The sequence below is a fragment of the Leptidea sinapis genome, chromosome 3, assembly GCF_905404315.1.
Source record: "Leptidea sinapis chromosome 3, ilLepSina1.1, whole genome shotgun sequence".
NCBI lineage: Eukaryota > Metazoa > Arthropoda > Insecta > Lepidoptera > Pieridae > Leptidea > Leptidea sinapis.
The window spans coordinates 3696076-3716295 of NC_066267.1; the positions used below are offsets into that span (position 1 = coordinate 3696076).

At 32.6% G+C, this 20220-nt stretch overlaps 1 protein-coding gene across 2 annotated transcripts in view; it reads right to left on the reverse strand.

Annotated features, from left to right (window-relative positions):
* The window catches only part of LOC126979384 (neuroligin-4, Y-linked-like), a 125356-nt gene extending 105749 nt beyond the window's left edge, over nt 1–19607 (reverse strand). For both annotated transcript variants that reach the window (XM_050828655.1, XM_050828654.1), the window contains exon 1: nt 19449–19607. The gene's annotated coding sequence lies outside the window, so the exon portion shown is untranslated. The remainder of the gene's footprint in view (nt 1–19448) is intronic.
* Between the last annotated feature and the right edge of the window lie 613 nt (nt 19608–20220).

The window sequence follows — 20220 nt, forward strand, 5'->3', positions numbered from 1 at the left end:
CTCACCATTAATCTTTTTTTATGTTCATTTTTATGTCCCTTAATTCTATCCTTAAGTTCTGTCGCACGACTTATCTGGTTAAATATGCATATTGTAGCTACCTATAAATGGAATTATATATAAAATTAGTACCTAAATTTTTATATGTGTAATTCTGTTGGTGGCTCGAATAAAATAAAATAAAAAGTCTTAACTGTGATATTATTTTGTCTATATTCCATTGACGATGATTATCAAGGTAGCAAGGATTACTACGTATAAATCGGCTATACAGGGCTCTCTCGGGAAATTTTCATGACTGCCGGAAGAATTTGTATTGAAGCTTGTATTTTGTATCGATGTTTCTCTTGAGAAGGTCGAGAAATGAAGTAAAATTAATCTTCTTAACTTAACCTCAGGTTTAAGATCACAGTTTAATTTTTAATACTACATTCTTCATAAGGTTATCCGGCTGTAAAGTAGATCCTGGAGATTAAGCCACAAGCTGAGAGTTGAACAAGACATAAAAGATTTATCAACGTTAAGTCACTCGAACTGTTGGCTCAGTTGCGGGTTCGAGTCCCTTATTTGTAAATTTTGTTATCAAATTTAATTTGTGTACTTTCTTCATATTATTGCCCATGAAAAATGTGTCTATTACTCCCAAGTACTATTAACACTGGATCTATAAATTTCATGCAAATGGGAGTACCGTAATTATCTGGAAAGTACATCCAAATTCACTTCTTTAATTATTTAACTCAGCATATCACTTTATAAGATACAGGTTTGAGTGATAAGGGAGTACTGTTTCCAGTTCTAGCTATAGACAGTAAGCAATGAAGAGTTATTCAAACTGCCGGGGAACCGCTACTCTTAGTACAGTCTGCGTCTTCTATCGTATCTGAAACGTGGGGTGTTTTCCGGTACTACTAACCTGATTCGGCCTTAAACCTCCGCAGTTTTCATAAACCTTGGTATGTTTTTCCTACTTTCGGGTTTTATCTCCATGAACAGGATCTACGTTACATAAAAACCTGTTCAACCCCAAAAATAGCATATAAGGAAAATCACTTGAGAAAGTGCTCTTTCTAAGTCTAAACAGATAGTTGAACAAATTTACCAACATTTACGGACCATGCGTCAAGCGGATGGTTGGCTTAGTTGCTAAAAGCGCTGGGAAGTCACCCGAAAGGCCCTTATTATCCATAAATTTTGGTATAAATTAAATTTTATACTTAATCCCAGAAGTGAGCGATATTACTTACAAATAACAAACTGTTTTAAAGACTAACTAACTTTCTTGTAACTAAGTAACTTTCTTGTAACTAATTAACTTTCTTGTTATTTCTTTGGTATATCATAATTATGCGTACTTCAAAAATATTTGAATGAATATTTACCGAAATTGAATCAGATCTCCAATATAATACGATAATTCAACTTGAGTTAACTCATCAACATTGAGAATTACAATACATGAATGCTTTTAATCTACAGTAAATATTCACCATCTCGTCAATCTTATTCAGAAAGTTATTTACAAACAGAGAACAGTGCTTAACTTCGCAGCGTATAGTTTTATTTCAAATGATTTTACATGTAAATAAAATGTAATTAAAGCACAATGGATTCGTCATAGCGCATTCATTGTGAAACATAAATTGTCATCCAATTACTACTGACGAGTTCATTGTTACGTTACCTTCTTCCATTCTGCTTTATTATTTATGATTGTGTTGTTTATAGGGTTCCGTAGCCAAATGACAAAAATCGGAACCCTTATAGATTCGTTATGTCTGTCTGTCTGTGCATCCGTATGTCAAAGCCTTTTTTTCCGAAACTATAAGAACTATTCTGTTGAAACTTGGTAAATACTTAGATGTATTCTTTAAAACGCATTAAGATTTTCACAAAAAAAAAAAGAAAAAACACAATAAATTTTGGGGATTCCCCATACTTAGAACAGAAACTTTTTTTTTCAGAAACTTAATTTTTTTTTATAACAAGAACCTTATTTCTTTTCATCAAACCCATGCGTGTGGCGTATGTTTCTAATATCATTTTTTTCTACACTGAATAGTTTGCACGAGATACAAACTTTCAAAGTGGTAAAATGTGTCCCTGTAACTACTAAAATAAGAGAATGATAAAACTAAACAAATATATGATGTACATTACTCTGCAAACTTACAACAAAAACTTGATTTGAACGAGATCTAGTAAGCAGTTTTTTTTTAATATGCCATAAGTCGTTACAACGAATTACAATAACTTTTATATTAGTTACTTGCTGCTACGGAACATTTCATGGGGAGGCCGACTCGCACTTGATGCTTTTTTAACTGTAATTGCGTAATAGTCAAGCTACTGAAAAGTATTAAATTTCACAAAAATATATTACGACATTTAGTATATTTTGATATCTTCTAACAAATAAAATTTGAAAAGAAAATTTATGAACAATGCGGAACTCGAGTCCCGGTTTTCTACTTTCAAAGTGATAGAAAAACCAAAGCATTTCATTTTGATATCCAATAATGGTTTTTTATTAAAAATAGAGATAGCTACCGGGTTGGAGTCCCGCATCGTCTAAAAATTTTGTTTTTAAATTTATTTGTGTAATTTATCTCAGAAGTGAGGGTTATCACTTAAAAAAAAATAATAAATTCTTTGAAATCTTTTTCTTCGCGTGCCTCTCCGACTACCAAAGGTTGGCAGTCAGCTTTGTAAATTCAACTTTTTGTTCTTCGCGTGGAGAAATACTTCTGCTGCACTCGCGATTTCTGTCCACTCTCGGATGTTGCGCAGCCACGATTTTTTTCTCTAACCTACGCCTCGTCTTCCGGCAACTTTCCCCATCATGATGAGTTGTAGGAGTTCGTACCTCTCTTGCCTGAGTACGTGCCCCAAATATGCGTCTTTCCTCATATTCATGGCTTGCATGGGTTCGCATGTTTGATTGACGGAACGCAGAATTTCCATATTTGAGAAGTTGTGAGTCCAACTTATGGCCAACATACAACATATATGCCCACATTTCACTCATCCGTATAGACTTCAAGGCAAATACAACGGTAAAAAAATGCCTCATAAAAGTATTAAGTTATAAATTATTAATGAGGGATGATGGTAGTTAAACAAATCTTCTTCTTCTAGTGCCATCTCTTATCTCTCTCGGAGGTTGGCCATCATTAAGGCTAACTGCTGTTTCACCTGATTTCTGCCGCCGAATTCCACCTTCGCAGGACACGCCACAAGTTAGGATATCATCCCCACCATCTGGATGTATGGCGCTTCTCTACAGTGCGGTTTTAATGGAGCTTTCTTCCACTACTCTCAAATTATATATTTAAAAAAAATATATATATTTTTAAATTATGGTCACGAAGAACTCTTTTTAACTTTGTAAAGGCGATTCTTATCTGTTAAATGCCGCACTGTACTCTACATAATATCTGACTTAAAAATAATCACTTAAATTTTTTTTTGTTTTCCAAATAAATAATTATAAACTATTTGTTATTTTTTAAAGTGATAACCCATACTTCTGGGATTAATTTCACAAATTAAACTTGAAAACAAAATTTATGAACTAATTAATCCCAGAAGTGAGGGTTATCACTTACAAAAATAATAAATTGTTTAGATTTGAAAGAGTGACGTCTCAAGTCAATTTCCTAATATGCAAATATTAGGGTTGAGCAGGTTATCAACTGTAAAGTAGATCCTGTAGATGAAGCCACAACCTGAGAGTGAACAAGACATATAATATTTATCAACGATACGTCACTCGAATGGTTGGCTGAGTAGAAGTGCGCGAGTGTACGAAACTCGATAGGTAGCGGGTTCGAGCCCCGTATTGTTCATAAATTTTGTTTTCAGTTTTAATTTGTGTAATATAAATAATTTCTTTTGGATCAGAATCGCTTTATACTGAAGCCTAGGGTAGAGTTGAGACGCTTTTTGCGCCATTTTAAGGGTTAGAAATAGTTTTGGTGGGTCCGTACATACATAAATATTTATGTGCAAATTTGTTACACTTGTAGGTAAAATGAACGAAACCCTTGCAAACAGTTACAGGAATCTGATGGAATGTTATATTCAATAATAACCTAACCACTAACCATATGGACAATGATAATTGTTACATAAAAATACTACCTGATGCCCGCCACTTCGTCCGCGTAGATAAATGATTTTTAAAAATAATAAGCAAATTTGAAATTGAAGATTATCTTATGTCCTATTCCAGTGGCGGTTTCTGTTTTCGCTCCCATTCCCAACATATTGTATGAATCTTATTTCGAAGAAAATTGCAAACTAAACATTTTATTGAAATAGTTATATCTCATCAACGTGAATTTCAGTTTTTCCGGGATCAAATGTAGACTATGCCCGTTCACTACATCTGGCGTAAAAGATTAACAAACAAACTTACATTCATATTTATACTATTAGTAGGGATATATTGTTCTCCATTAAAACAACATGGGATATGTCCTCTTTTGTTTCTGTTTGCATTTAATGTGGCTATGCATAAACAAATTCAGTATCGACTGTTGTTTGCGTTAGACTTAATTGAATATAGTCAAACTGGCGGGTATTCATGATAATTGTACTTATTATTGTTAACCAATTAATTATTTGCGTAATATTGAAACATTAACGTTAGTGTTTTGAATATACGAAGTACATAATTATTTATAATAAATAATATTAAATATTACATTATATAGTTTCTTCATCAACTTCATTTCTCTTGTTTTTTTGTTTACTAGTGGGAGCCTCTTTTGAACAGGATGCCGGCAAGATTATGGGTACCAAAATGGCGCCTATTTCTGCCGTGAAGCAGTAATGTGTCAACATTACTGTTTTTCGGTCTGAGGAGCGCCGTAGCTACTACAATTACTGGGCAAATGAGACATAACATCATGTCTCAAGGTGACGAGCACAACTGTAGTGCCGCTCAGAATTTTTGAGTTTTTCAAAAATCTTTAGCGGCACTGCATTGTAATGAGCAGGGTGTATCAAATACCATCAGCTGAACATCCTGCTCGTCTCGTTCCTTATTTTCATAAAAAAAAAGTTTAATTTCTTCAATTACAATGTGAAGTAAGTTTGAAAATTTTTTACAGTTACTATCAACAGATAATACATACATAAACATGACATATTAAGCTTTATTTTAACAAAAAAAGCACAATAAAAGGCTATATTTTCTCAAAATGGATTCGTTTAGAATTCTTTTTAATGTCATTTCTAACACTACCACCGCTTCAGAAATAAATTGCGCTCTGAGAGAGAAGAAGCGGCGCGAGAAACTCTCCCGGCATTCTTTTTAAGCGCTCTTTTTTATAAAATATTCAATACTGTACTGTCATTGTTATTGCTATAAAATAATCATAATCTTGTCCCAGGCTGTCCGATCACTTAGATATTCAGCTGTGGAGTAGTAGGATTTACTACACAGCCATGTTTTATAAAGCATTTAAATTTATATAAAGATAATGCCTGAACAGTGGCTGGGACTTTATTATAAAAGTGTATATATACATTTACCCTTAAAGCTATTATGAATCTTATTAAGCCTACTAGAATTAGTTACAAGCAATCCCTTATTTCTAGTGCTATAATGATGAAAATTACTATTAAGAGCAAAAATGTGATGATTTTTGTGGACGCATTTGCAATTAAAGATTAAGAACTTATTTTAATATTACAAGTTAAATTATTCCATAACTAAACTTATCCCGACCATAATATTATTAACATTTATTCCTCAACTAAGTTCGTAATAAAGTTGGAACTTATACAATGTAGAGATTGAGGCGAACTTAAGTTAGAACTGGGTTATATTACCATCTATTGTTAGGAACTTTCATAATTATCTATCTATTTTATTTATTCCCTTTTGTATTGAATTCGTGACAAGCTTTCATGAGATAAATTAAAAGTTTGGCCTTTTTATGTGGCATTGAAAGATGGCTGTTAGAAAAAAAAATATAGTTTGGAAATAAAATACATAGCAAAAATCTCTTTTAAACTCAAGCCTACAACTTAATCTGGGATGTAATATGATTCGAAAGTTATCACTTACCATCAAAATTATCACCAGTGGGAGGCTCTTTTGCGAAGGATGTCAGCTAGATTATGGGTACCACAAAGGCGTCTATTTCTGCCGTGAATCAGTAATATGTAAAAATTTTTGTGTTTTGATTAGAAGGGCGCCGTAGCTAGTGAAATTACTGGACAAACGAGAATTAACATCTTATGTTATGTTATGGAGAGTGGCGCAATTGTAGTGATGCTAAGAATTTTAGGATTTTTTGAGAATCCTGAGCGGCACTGCATTTTAATGCGCAGGGCGTATCAATTACCATCATCTGTACATCCTGCTCGTCTTGTCCTTAATTGTCTACAAAAAAAGATGACACATTTTCGTCCTATCAATCCCATAAAAAGGGTGAAGGGAGCAATCGTTAACCCTTAAAAGTTACATACTCGTAGTAATACTGGTGTATGTAGCAGTATCTATAAAGCGTTTATTAAGATATAATCTTTCACGCATGAACGAACATCTTTTGACAAAATTTTCAAGCTGAAAACCTCAAAGAAAATAATGCTTCAATGGCCACCACATTTCTTTTGACAAATAAAATTTTATGTACGTGCGGGACTTAAATCCACGACCTCTGGCGTTCCGTGCCAGTTTTCTGCCAACTGAGCTAACCGTAACATTTGATTTCTTTGGTGACCACTTAATAAGTGAGCACCTTTTATTTATTTTTTAGTACCCAAACAATATAAATGTATTAATCTTTACAAAATAACGCTAGTTTAAATGAATCGTGATTAACAATTGTCAATTAAATGGAAACGCAGAATTATATAATACAATATAGGTTATAAAATAACCTTACTATTACGACTTAGGTATGTGAACGTATTAACTACTAAAAATGCGGGTTACACTCCGGGAGTGTGCATTTTTGAATATTTGGAATGGTTAGGGAATAATTATGCACTAATTGCTTTATTTATCAGTATAAGAGTAGTAGCATTTATGTGATTAAATACAATATTCATTTATTGCGCTATCGTCCACAAAAGAGACAATTTATATTACATAAAAAATGTAACACTTCAGAAGTATTACAATTATTTTACATTAAAAAGCTTAACTCCCAGAAAAATCAACATTCATCTTTAATAAACTGTAAAAATATTTCACGGCTGAGATTCGATCCCACGACCAATCACAATGATTCAACCACTGGTCCAATGACCGTACTATCATTAAGTTGAAATAGCCGAACTATAATTAGTTAGAAGTATAAATCGTTCATTTTACGAATTTTCAATCAGGCCGCGTGTCCTGACGCGAGTTTAATATTTTATACGCATCCCAAGAAAAATGCTCAATGCCGCTAAACAAGTTTTCACTTCAAAAATTATATACACATTAGAACTAAAATTATATCCTAAATATTGTAACATACAATAAGCCAAAACTGACACAAATTTCAAAATACATAAATATGAAGCACGCAAAGATAAGCTACTTCTCTAACTGGCGCTCGGTGTTTAAAATGTTTTGAGGACGACCATTATAATAACATCATGTAAACTTAGCTTTATTTATTTAAATCAACTTAAGTGTCCTCACCTGAGTTTCTTAATCACCTCGTCGCTTCGAGAGAAGCTCTTGTAAAGAACAATAAGGGTGAACTTAAATTTATTTTAACGACAATTTGTGAATAATAATGTCAATTGCTACAATAATTTGAGAAGGCTTTTATTTTTATTTTATTTTATTTTATTAGGGTTGACAACAGCTTAATACAAAATAATCACTTATAGTTAAATACAAAAACATAGCCAATTATAGTCTACCACAGTTTACCTAATGGAAGGAACAGCAGTGTTTACAATAATAAAGAAGAACAATGAACAATGAATAACACACGATCAGAGAAATTAAAAAAAAAGTATTAATAAAAGTGCCTGCGTTGGTTGCATAATGGATTATAAAAGAGAAAAACATGATACATACACAGATTTACAGATTAAATAGTACAATACATACATTTAATAATTTAATCTATTAATAAATAAATAAAGATATGAGATTTCTCTACAATACTTTTTTTAAAGGTCAACCTAGACCCGTAGAATGGGTCTATATCTTTAAAGGATTTATTATATACATTTGTGCAACGAGTGAGAACACTGTTCTGGCCGTAATTAGTACGATGAGTAGGAACTTGAAAAGCAGAAATGTCACGGGTGCGCAACGACGGAGCGCTTAGGCATATTCCTGCCAGAAGAGAGGGACAGTTGAGACGACCGCTCAGCACATCATGTAAGAACATTATGTCCGAGACAGTACGCCTTTCCTGCAATCTCAGCAGATTGTATATGCGCCAATTGTCTTTGTAGTTGGATGCAACTTTCCGGAATTTATAGTTTAAGTGTGGTATAAACTTTTTCTGAATTCCTTCCTTCTTATATGGCGTAAAATGGGTTCCATATCACGGAGGCATACTCTAAAATTGATCTAACGTATGCGTAATAAGCTATTTTTAGGGAAAGTGGATTTTCAAAATGATGACAAGTACGCATTACGAAGCCCAAATTACGATAAGCGCGATTTATTATGCAATCTATGTGGTTTGACATATTCATTTTGGAATCCAGGAAGACACCAAGATCTCTAACAACATTAACCCTTTGTATTAACTCGCCATTAAAACTGTAAGAGAAAATTATTGGTGTAGGTTTGCGCGAAAAACTAATGACCTGGCATTTTTTGAGGCTGACTGTGATATTATTATTATTATAGTAGGTGTATAAGTTATTGAGGTCATGTTGTGATAATTCACAATCATCCTCAGAGTGCACCTTAATGAAGACTTTTTTGTCATCAGCATACAATAAATAATCAGAGTTAACGATGCTTGCTCCTATATCGTAAATGTAGGCGTTCCAAAACAGGGGCCCTAGCAAACTGCCCTGCGGCACTCCCGATGGAATAGATGTATAGTCTGACCTAAATCCGTCCAGAACAACAGCTTGACAACGGTTAGACAGGTAGGATTTTAGCCACCTTAAGAGGTCACCGTGTATACGTAATAAATGCAACTTAGAGAGCAGAATGTCATGGTCCACACGATCGAAAGCTTTTTCGAAATCCGTGTAGACCACGTCTACCTGCCCACCCATTTCCATATTCATCAATAAAAATTCACTTAAATAAGCTAAATTAGTAATTGCAGAACGATTCTTCAAGAAACCATGTTGTGCGTAAGAAATGCCGTTAGCTATTGTAGGATAAGTGCTGGTAAAAACGACTTTTTCAAAAACCTTTGCTAAAGTGTTCAATTTAGAAATTGGGCGATAGTTTTCAATATTTCTTTTTTGGCCTCCCTTATGAATTGGTACAATTAACGCTTTTTTCCAAATCAATGGGAAAGTACATTCTTTCAAAGAGCGGTGAAATAGAATTGTGATAGGTATTGCAAGACTATCGGCACACGATGAAATAAATATGGGAGGTATGCCATCACAACCAGCTCCTTTACATTTATCTAACGATTTTAATATTGAAGCTATGTGGCCTACCGTTATATCAACGTTAGCAATAACTTCATCAGAAACGTGAAGATTAGATTTGTATTGGTCAGTACGAGATATAGGTGCAGAAGGGTTGGAGAAGGCACTCTCAAAAAATTTACTAAATGCATTGCATATGCTAACACCATCATTATATGTTTCGAAGTTGAGAGTGAAGTTGTTTGGATAAGATGATCCACCTCGTTTTGACTTCACATAACGCCAAAAGAGTTTTAGAGAAGACCGAATTAGTTTTAGTAAAGCTTCTATAACATTCTTTTAAAACTTTATTATGTCTATTTCTCAAAAATAAAAACTCATCTCTGTCCCTAGGGTTGTGATATTTTTTCAATCTACTATGAATACGATTTTTTTCTTTAATGATTTTTATCAATGCGGGACTATACCACACGGGGAATTTATTATAATTACAAGAAGTCTTAGGTATAAACATTTCGAAACATTCATATATTTTTTCATAAAAGACATTTAGAGTTGAATCTACAGAGGTGCCATTTAAGACATTGTACCAATCTATTGATTTTAAGTGATTATTCATTAAACCGTAATTGCAATTATAAAATTTATATCTTGGTTGAAGCTTTTCTTTGAAAGGTCTCATTTGTAAGTCTGTAACTATAACATTCAAAGGTGGATGAAAGGGATCAATTCTAGTTAAAGGCGATGCACTAGATGACACATGTAGAAAGGGATTTAAAAAGCCCAAGTCTAATATATTATTAGAGACATTGGGTATAGATTCAACTGAGTTAAGCCACAACACGTAAATTCATCAACTAAGCATAGTGCACATTCTTGTAACTCCGTGCTACCAACATGTATCAATGAATAACCTTCGCCATGCCAGCGTAGACAAGGTAGGTTAAAATCCCCTATTATAATATATTTATCAGTTTCATATTTTTCAAAGTATTCTAGAAAGCTATTTTTAAAATTTTTCAAACGTAGTGATTTATTGTGGCCTTCTGGAGGAATATATGAAGTAATAATATGTAAGTCAGCCATATAATTAGTTACACGCATTGGTATTGTGATACAAAGCGTTTTACTACACTCGCATTGCCATTCGATACTCTGGATAGGACATAAAGAACGGCGCACGCATACCAACACCCCGCCGCCTGTAGTTTTGTCACTAGATAGACCATTACGATCATACCGGAATAACTCGTATCTATCATCACATAGTTCGCTATTTAATATGTCACTTCGCAGCCAGGTCTCGGTTATTACAATTAAGTCAAAGTCATTTGCCAATATATTGTTATAAAAATCTACACATTTTGTTCGTAAGCCGCGGACATTTTGATAAAATATAGTTAGGCACTTTTTATCATTATCCATTACTAAATAAAAAACAACAGGAGAAAGCTTACCACACTTGTACTGTTATATATAAGTAATATGACCGAGAATAATCTTAGATAAATAGGAGTATGATAGGTCTTACGAATTGCAGAGTAACTACTATATAGAAGAAACAATATCCAATACATATTATCTATATTATATAATATTATTACAATATAAATACGAAACTCTGTGTATCTTGTTATTATGTATATTCGGTATTGGGATGCCTGTTTGGTTTGAGATGAAAATTTATTAATGAATTGACAAAACTCATTAATTTTGTAGCAGGAGATAATGATTAATGATTCGCATTTTGATATTGAGAAATAAAAATTGTAATAAAATACACACCCACTGAACAAAAGGCAGAGAAATAAATTAAAATGTTCATAAAAAATATGTAAATTATTATATAATAAATAAATAACGTGCAGGTATATCGTGTTGCTGGTTATTTTAACATTTGAGCATATAGTCATTCGTGTGTTATCATAGTCACTGAGCAATTTAAAATTATTATATATAAGAATACAAATATAGTTCAAGTAGAATATAAAGTAAATGATTTTAAATAAAAGTTGAATAAACACTAAAGTATAAAGTCATTTGATTTTCTCTAGGTCTGTGCTATCTTTAATATATATGCCCTGATGCGTCGTCTTTCCGAAAAAATATTCTATAATATCTAATATTTTGTAAGGAAAGATAAAACTCCTTATATAATCCTCCTCATTATTATGAAATCACAATTAATTGATGTTACTCTTAACAAGCACTGGTGAACTAAATTTATAGCCTTTTCCAAAATGTAAAGTAGTAGTAGTAAAAAGAAGATATTTATTGAGATGAATTTTAATAAAAAATCATTTAAATCATTATATTTATAAAAAACCACAGACTTCAAAAATAACTATTCCAAAAAAATAGATATAGTATGCACTGAAATTTAAAATAAATTGTGTATTTTATACAATCTAATTAATCTCGGTCAAGTCAGTAAACGCATATAAAATCCGGTCACTGTTCGGTGTCAGCTATGGTAGATTTGTAACTACATACAAAGTAACAGGTGAGATGTGCTTGTGTTGGACGCGTGACGTCACGAGGCGAGAAGAGAGCGAGTCCGCGGCGCTGATTCCAAAAGTAACAGTGATTGGAACTAGAATTTTGGAATAATTTTTTGAAGTAGGTGGTTTTGTTGTTATTTTTTTTTACAGGATAAAAAAAGTTATCGTAGAATTAATTTCATATTATGAAATACATAAAATACCTTAAAACTTTTTCTGGTAGTATGTAGGCTCAAATATATTTTTACTAATTATTAAAATACGAAGTAATAGCACATTGCTCATTTTCTTCCTTCCTTTCTTGCATATTTTCAATAAACAGACTCATAGTGTTATAGAGAGGTTATAGACATGAAAAAAATATTTCAACCGCGAAAAACGATTTTTCGCTGGCAATTGACATAGTGCCTCAGGGGGAATGTTTGCAGGACACTCACTAACAGAACGTTCACCCCACTTTAGGTGTTTGAAATGTTGTTGCATAGTTATGAAGTAAAAAATTGTTTGCTTTATAGCAACACTCACTGCATTACGAATGATATAAATAGTATATATAAATATTTGCTAATATTAAAATTTAATTTTGATATATTTATAGTTCCAAAATAGCTTTCTTCATAAGAATATATTAATCAAATCTCTACAAGGATCACATCTGGATGTCAGTATCTCCGTTTTTTGAAGCTACAATTTACAAATAATGATTCAACTGGTAAATTACACGTCCTCTGCTGTAAAACGCATAAAAGGTATTTATTTTTTCAAAATTCCTTTGGAATTCTTTTTGATGTCATTTCTAACACTACCACCGCTTCGGAAACAAATGGTCCTCTGAGAGAGATGAACAGCGCCTACTTCTGCCGCGAAGCAGTAATGTGTTTCGGTCTGAAGGCCACGTAGCTAGTGAAATTTCTGGGAAAAAAGAGACTTGACATCTTATTATATCAATGTAGCACAGTTGAAGTGCCGCTCTGAATTTTTGGGTTTTTTAATAATCTTGAGAGGCACTGCATTGTCATTACCCATTAGTAGGGCGTACCAATTACCATCAGCTGAACATCCTGCTCGTCTCGTCCCTTATTTTCATAAAAAACAACTCTTCCAGCATTCTTTTTTGCGCTCTTTTAATAAAATATACAATATTATACTGTCATTTTTTTGCTATAAACTAATCACAATTTAGTCCCAGACTTTCCGATCACTTAGATATTCAGCTGTGGAGTAGCAGGATTTAAGACAGAGCAACTTTTAATTTTATTTATATATAATACTTGAACAGTGGCCCAGACCGTTGTAACGGTCCTAAATCTGACGCTCTCGTGAAACGCATAGAAGTACGCAATACGCGTATCCGTATAGAAGTGTCGTTTCAAAATGTCATATAGTTATAACTATCTGGTAGATTAGAGATCCACAGTGTAAAAGAACTCAATTTCACATACAACCAAAATAGGTTACCGTCGTGTATATATATATATATATATATATATAACTGTAAACGTACTGATATGGCAAGCGAACATAATATTCCTTCAAATAATATTTAATGTCCACCGATTTAGAAACTGACGCTGAACAATGAAGAACTATACTATATGAAAACTCCGTTCGAGTGACGTATCGTTGATATATCCGGTCGGCTCAGTTGGAAGAGCACTCGCATGGGACGCGAGAGGTCCGTTGTTCGAGTTCCGCATCGTTCACAAATTTTGTTTACAAACTTAATAGTGTAATTGATCCCAGAAGTAAAGATTATCACTTTAAAAAATTATTAATTGTTTACATGATATGCTTCAAATAATCTTTAATGTATTCCTCTAAGTATGTCCTATTTTTTTTTTTGGCAAAGACCGATCGACGGGTCTCAGAACTAATCAAAGAACAAATAGGTTTAATTTCTGAAGAAGTCATCTATGTTCTTACTCGAAAGCTACTACACATAGCCTATTTTCTTAAATCAAATGTTTCTTGATATTAGGTTAGTGATCCTACCTTCTAAGCTAGAGGTCCCGGGTTCGAATCCCGGTAGGTGCAAGTATTTATATGATGAATATGGATGTTTGTGTCCGAGTCATGGATAAATACATATGTATTTATGTATGTTTAAGTATGTATATTGTATTAAATATATCGTTGTCTTGCAACCCATTATACAGGCTATATGCCTGTTTTGGCGCAAGATAATTTGTGTTAAAAGTGTGTCATTATGATTATTATTAATAATTTTATAAAACAAAGAGGAAAAATATTGTTAACTATAGAGCTAGTACCTTTATCTCTAATATCAAACAATATTCCACGTAAAACTATCCCAGCAATTACGTCAGAAATAGAGACGACTTTTACCCTAGTTCCCCATTTTCCGCCTTCGTTCTTACGTACTATTTTTATGATAAATTATTATATTGAAAACTTGTATGTTAGCAGTATTGTGTTACAGCAGTTGGATGCTTTTACGTGTCTTTGTAAATACTTCTATCTTCGTAGTAGATTTCAATAATAGCGATCTCATGTCCGACTAACTTTGACTATACAAGTATCTATAGGTTTCTATATATTACCTAGTTGTTTATTTAAAAACGTTTTTTTATTACAAAAATAAGGGACGAGACGAACTGGAACTTCAACTAATGGTAATTGATACGCCCTACCTATAACAATGCAGTGCCGCTCAGGATTCTTGAAAAACCCAAAAATTCTGAGCAGCACTACAATTGCGCTCGTCACCTTGAGACGTAAGATGTTAATTCTCATTTGCTCAATAATTTCACTAGCTACGGCGCCCTTCAGACCGAAACACAATGTTTATACATTACTTCTTCAAGACATAAATAGGCGCCGTTGTGGTTCCTATAATCTAGACGGCATCCTTCATCAACGTTAAACGTCGATGGCAAAAAGTGTTAATTTTAGTGACAAGATAATAATGAAAAAAGCGTTGATGATTTAAATTACAATATATGCATGCATGTACGTCTAACTGCAACTATTTTAACCCTTCAAATTGGATATCGCAGGCATCTACTTAAGTCAGTCTGTTAATTATTTGGCTAGTCTGTGCGTTAGGTGCCATCATTAAATAAAATGGGTAAAAAACAACCACCTTGGTGTAATTTTAAGCAATATTTAATTAGATAATTCAAGCTGCTTAGCCATTACACTGAAGTATAATATTAAAGTTAAATTGCTTAATGAGAATGCTATTATTAAATTAAAGGCCTAGCCATCCCATTGATTGGCTGATTTAGCTAGTGTGCTAAAAAGAAAAGAATACTTTTAACATTCATAAGTGTCATTTCCTTGACCTACATGAATAAAGTGATTTTGATTTGATTTGATTTAACATACATGGACATCGGTAAAGCTTATAATAGTATATATTATAACAAATAATATAATAATAGTATAACTTTGACGAAATAGTCAGCATGCCTATGTCCAATAACAAAAGCCTGCTATAATGAATGACACAGAGCCTGCAACTCTTCTCATTCAGCTGGAATAAAACAAGCTGATGTTTGTTTCCGATTAATAGATAAATGTTATTTATTTATATATATTTAAGTATTTTATCGTTTTAAAACATAATGTTGTCTTGTAGTCATTGTACAGGCTATCAAATGCCATTGCTTGTGGTGCCGACATGGGGCGGGTCGTTATTTTCCTAAAATATGGTCGAAGGAAAAGATCGCTGATCGACGCGTCATGCTCGTTCAACGATGAATCTGCAAACGTTGATTTAAAAGAGAGACAACGTTTGTTGCCACTTGCAAAGTTTCTTGCCACTTCTTCTCTTTAAAGCTCAACCTTTTCGGAAATGATGATAACTGGTAAAAAAAATGACTTTCATGTGTATTTTTTATTAACTATTTAAATAATATAACAAAAGTGATTTTGATTGGATTTGATTTCATATGCCTAGTTTGTGACAAAGTCATTAGTGTAAAAGTGTATCAATATTATATCATAACTATTATTTATATTACTAAAGTGAACTATTAAATATTAGATTTACTGGAGCCCTGAATCAGTTATCCACAGGGAAACAAACTTACGTTTCAAACTCTGGCTGGAACATTAATCGGGTTTTAGAAATATTTATGGATTCCGGAGGAGTATTGAAACATGGTTTACAAATGGATTTTAGCAGTAAAGTTGCGCAGCTTCTGGTTGCGAATTCCCTCATGGTCAAAAGAGGAATAAAATCGCATTGTTTTTGATTCTGTGATGTACTATTACAGTGGTTAAATAAAATGTTTATCAAATTCGATGCCAAATAGTTTTAATCAAAATAGATGCATTAAAAAAACACATTGAATCCTTATTTTTTGTACCTCTATTTTTATCACTAACGATTTGTAAAGTTGCTTAGTTGTATGGTTTAAATAAGTATGTAGTATAATTGAGATAAGACTGGTGGTAATACCATTCCGTAGACATTTTTTTTAAAGTGATGAAATGATGAAGACGTTAATCTTGATAGCAAGGGATATGCCCTGTAGGTACAATGCAGTGCCGCTCAGGATTCTTAAACTACCCAGAATTATAAACTGTCGTCTCCTCGAGATATGAGATGCTAGACAAATTAACCTAGTAATTTCACATGCTACTGTACCCCTAAAACCGAATAAAAATAGTTAATTTCTAGATATCTAAGATTAAGTTTAAAAGTGTCCTTCATGTCTTTAAGGAACCTTCAAAGATTGTTGGTATGTGATATGACGTCCTCGTCGTATGAAGTGATTCTGTTTGGCCTTTTTTTATGAAAATAAAGGACGAGACGAGCAGGACGTTGAGTTGGTGGTAATTGATACGCCCTGCCCGTTACAATGCGGCATCGCTCAGGATTATTGAAAAAACCCAAAAATTCTGAGCGGCACTACAATTGCGCTCGTCACCTTGAGACATAAGATGGTAAGTCTCATTTGCCCAGTAATTTCACTAGCTAGGTAGATGTTCATTAAAATCAAACAAATCTACATTCAGTTATGTTCTTGCTTGGCTTTTGACAATAAAAAATGAAACCATTTCGACTTATTCAAATAAATCTGTTATGCTAAGCATAAAAAAAATTAAAAAAATTATTAAAATTTCTAAGACTTAAGTATTATAATATATTTTAATAACTGATAACATATTATATTTTGATAATAATAATATCTTTTATTTGACACACACAATATGTAACAAAAATGGTATATAATATGAAACAGAAATGCTACAAAAATAAAAAATAAATTTTATAAATAAAACTAACCTACAACATATTTTACATGGAATAAATAAGTAACATTTCCAAGATACTATAATATATTGACGACCGATATAGCCGAATGGTTAGTGACCCTGACTACTAAGCTAGAGGTCCCAGGTTGAATCCCGGTAGGTGCAATCATTTATATGATGAATATGGATGTTTGTTTCCTTGTCATGGATGTTTATTTGTATTTATGTATAAATAAGTATATTGTATTAAATATATCGTTGTATTGTACCCATAGTACAGGCTATGCCTTGTTTGGGGCAAGATAATTTGTGTAAGAGTGTGTCAATATATTATTATTATATAGCAATTGTGTGGCAATGTGTGTCAAAAAGGATGCTACACAGGTTACCTGTGACAATTGGTCACAGCACTGTATTTTCAGTAGATCCCGTTTGACGCTTGAAGTCGCGGTGCTGAGTAATAAATTATTAGGTAATCATTTTCGGTTTTCAAAGATTTCAAAGAAAGAACAGATAATGAATTATAAATATACTAGCTTTCACCCGCGTCTACGTCCGCCTGCTATAATTACGTTGGGCAGCATTTTTTTATATTTTAACTAGCTGACCCAGCAAACGTTGTATTACCGATATTAAAATCGCGATACAAAAGTAACAGTTGATCATAGATGGGAAAAAAAAAATGTTGACTCATAATCAAACGAATAAAAAAAAATGTCAAAAAAATAAAAATTGGCGTGGACCACCCGTAACATTTAGGGGGATGAAAAATAGATGTTGTCCGATTCTCAGACCTACCCAATAGGCACTCAAAATTTCATGAGAATCGGTCAAGCCGTTTCGAAGGAGTTTAACTACAAACATCGCGACATGAGAATTTTATATATTAGATATACTTCTTTGCAAATAATACACATACAAACAGCTGTAGTTAATACAATTTTATAAACTACCAACTATAGAACCTTCATCTTCCCCCTTGTTCAACCCGACACAGGTTTAAATTTCAAAAAATGCTAGAACAAATATTTCTTTATTTCTTATCAAGTGCCTAAATACAAAGTTTTATGGTGTCATATTCAATAATGACGATATTCCATACAAACATCCACCCCTATTTCAAACCCCTTCAAGCCTTTTATTTGCGATAAAAGGTCGCCTATGTCCTTTTCCAAGCTTATGTCTATCTGTGTACTAAATTTCATCTAAATCGGTTCACTGGCTTTGGAGACAAGAGATAACAAACAAACTTACATTCACATTTATAATATTAGTTAAGATATTATTATATTATTGTGAATTACAATACATTATTTTGTAAAAATTCAAACCTTATTATTAAAACCATATTATATTGCTGCACAAATTTAATTACTCCCAAAATTCATGGACGATGCGGGACTCGAACTCGCGCCACTCGAGTTCCGTCTGAGCACTCTTACCATTTTAGCCAACCGTCCCGTTTGTATATTTAATCCCAGAAGTATGAGATAACTTAAAAAAAACAAACTGTACATATAATTGATTCAAACAACAATGATGATTCTTCAGAGTTCCTTATTATAAGTATTTCCTTTTTAATTTGGTTAGAGTCGTTAATTATCACGAAACAAAAGTCCCATTTATGTCAGCGAAAAACTTTATAATTAAAGTCTTTGAAAGCCGCCTGGATGGGATCAAAAGAGCAAGCAAAAGTCACGCTCAGATATACAAGTTTTTTACATTAAAATAAAAATGAAACGACGAAATAAAAATATTTTATACGTTAGTTGTGACATCTTAATTTATATATATATATATATATATATATATAAATCCAGTGTCCCGATGTTTGTTTCCAGTGAACTCCTAAGCTAATGAACGAATTTTAATGGGGATTACTTCATTGGGATCCATAATTATTTTTATTTCCAATATTTGTTTTGTATCAACATATTTTCAATGAGAGAACTAATTGATGCACGGTTTGATAGTTCTACTGCGAAACAATTTCATTATAACGGGGAGCATATTTTACAAAATAATTGTTGATGTTAAAAAATATTATTGACATTTCATAAAAACAGTATTTTATTTATTATGTACAGAACAACGTCTGTTGGGTCAGCCAGTAGTTCTATATAAAGTATTTTAAGTATAAATTTAATATTAAGAAAATTTTTATCAAAATTTAAGTAAATACCATACCCGGCAAACAGCATTTTGATGTATATCCACACATTTCGGCCTTAGCAATATTCAAGAGACAATCACAACACCTCAAAACTACAACGACCTTACAAATACATTAAAATTACGAAATGTTAATTACGATTTCTTCACCAGAAAATCGACCAACCTCCAACGCGTCCGAAATACGACTGAAGGCTGAAAGGTTTACGTAGCATAAGTGATGACAGCCGTGTAGAAGCAAGACCCTAATTTCACGGGACGTAATATAATACTGGCGCCTAGATTGCACCCTTAGATAAAGTGCGTTAGCTCGAAAATAGATGGCGCTTTTTAATAATAATTAATCATTTGAATAATGTGAATAATATATATAAATAGCGGGCAATAATTTAGATATAATCCATAATTAAGCAAATTTATTGTGTTGTTGTGCTGGTGGTCAAAGTTTATATTTGCACAAACATGTTAGATTGATGTTTCATAAATATTATAAAGTACATGTTTGCCACATTTATGACGTGCAAATTTTACACATGATGAGTGATATTGGATGGCTTTAGAAAATATATTCCTCACGCCTGTATGTAATTTTGATCACTACCCAGGCTTAGTTTTGACTATTGTTATAAGTATATAAAAATATGTTGTTTTAATGAAACAATAATCAAAGTGTTTGGTGTCCCTAATTTCATCCACACATCCATTAATCCATCCATCCAAATAATTAATGTTATATGTGTGCGGTTTCTTTATTTTCATTTCATCATATTTTTTAGTGGAAGAATTT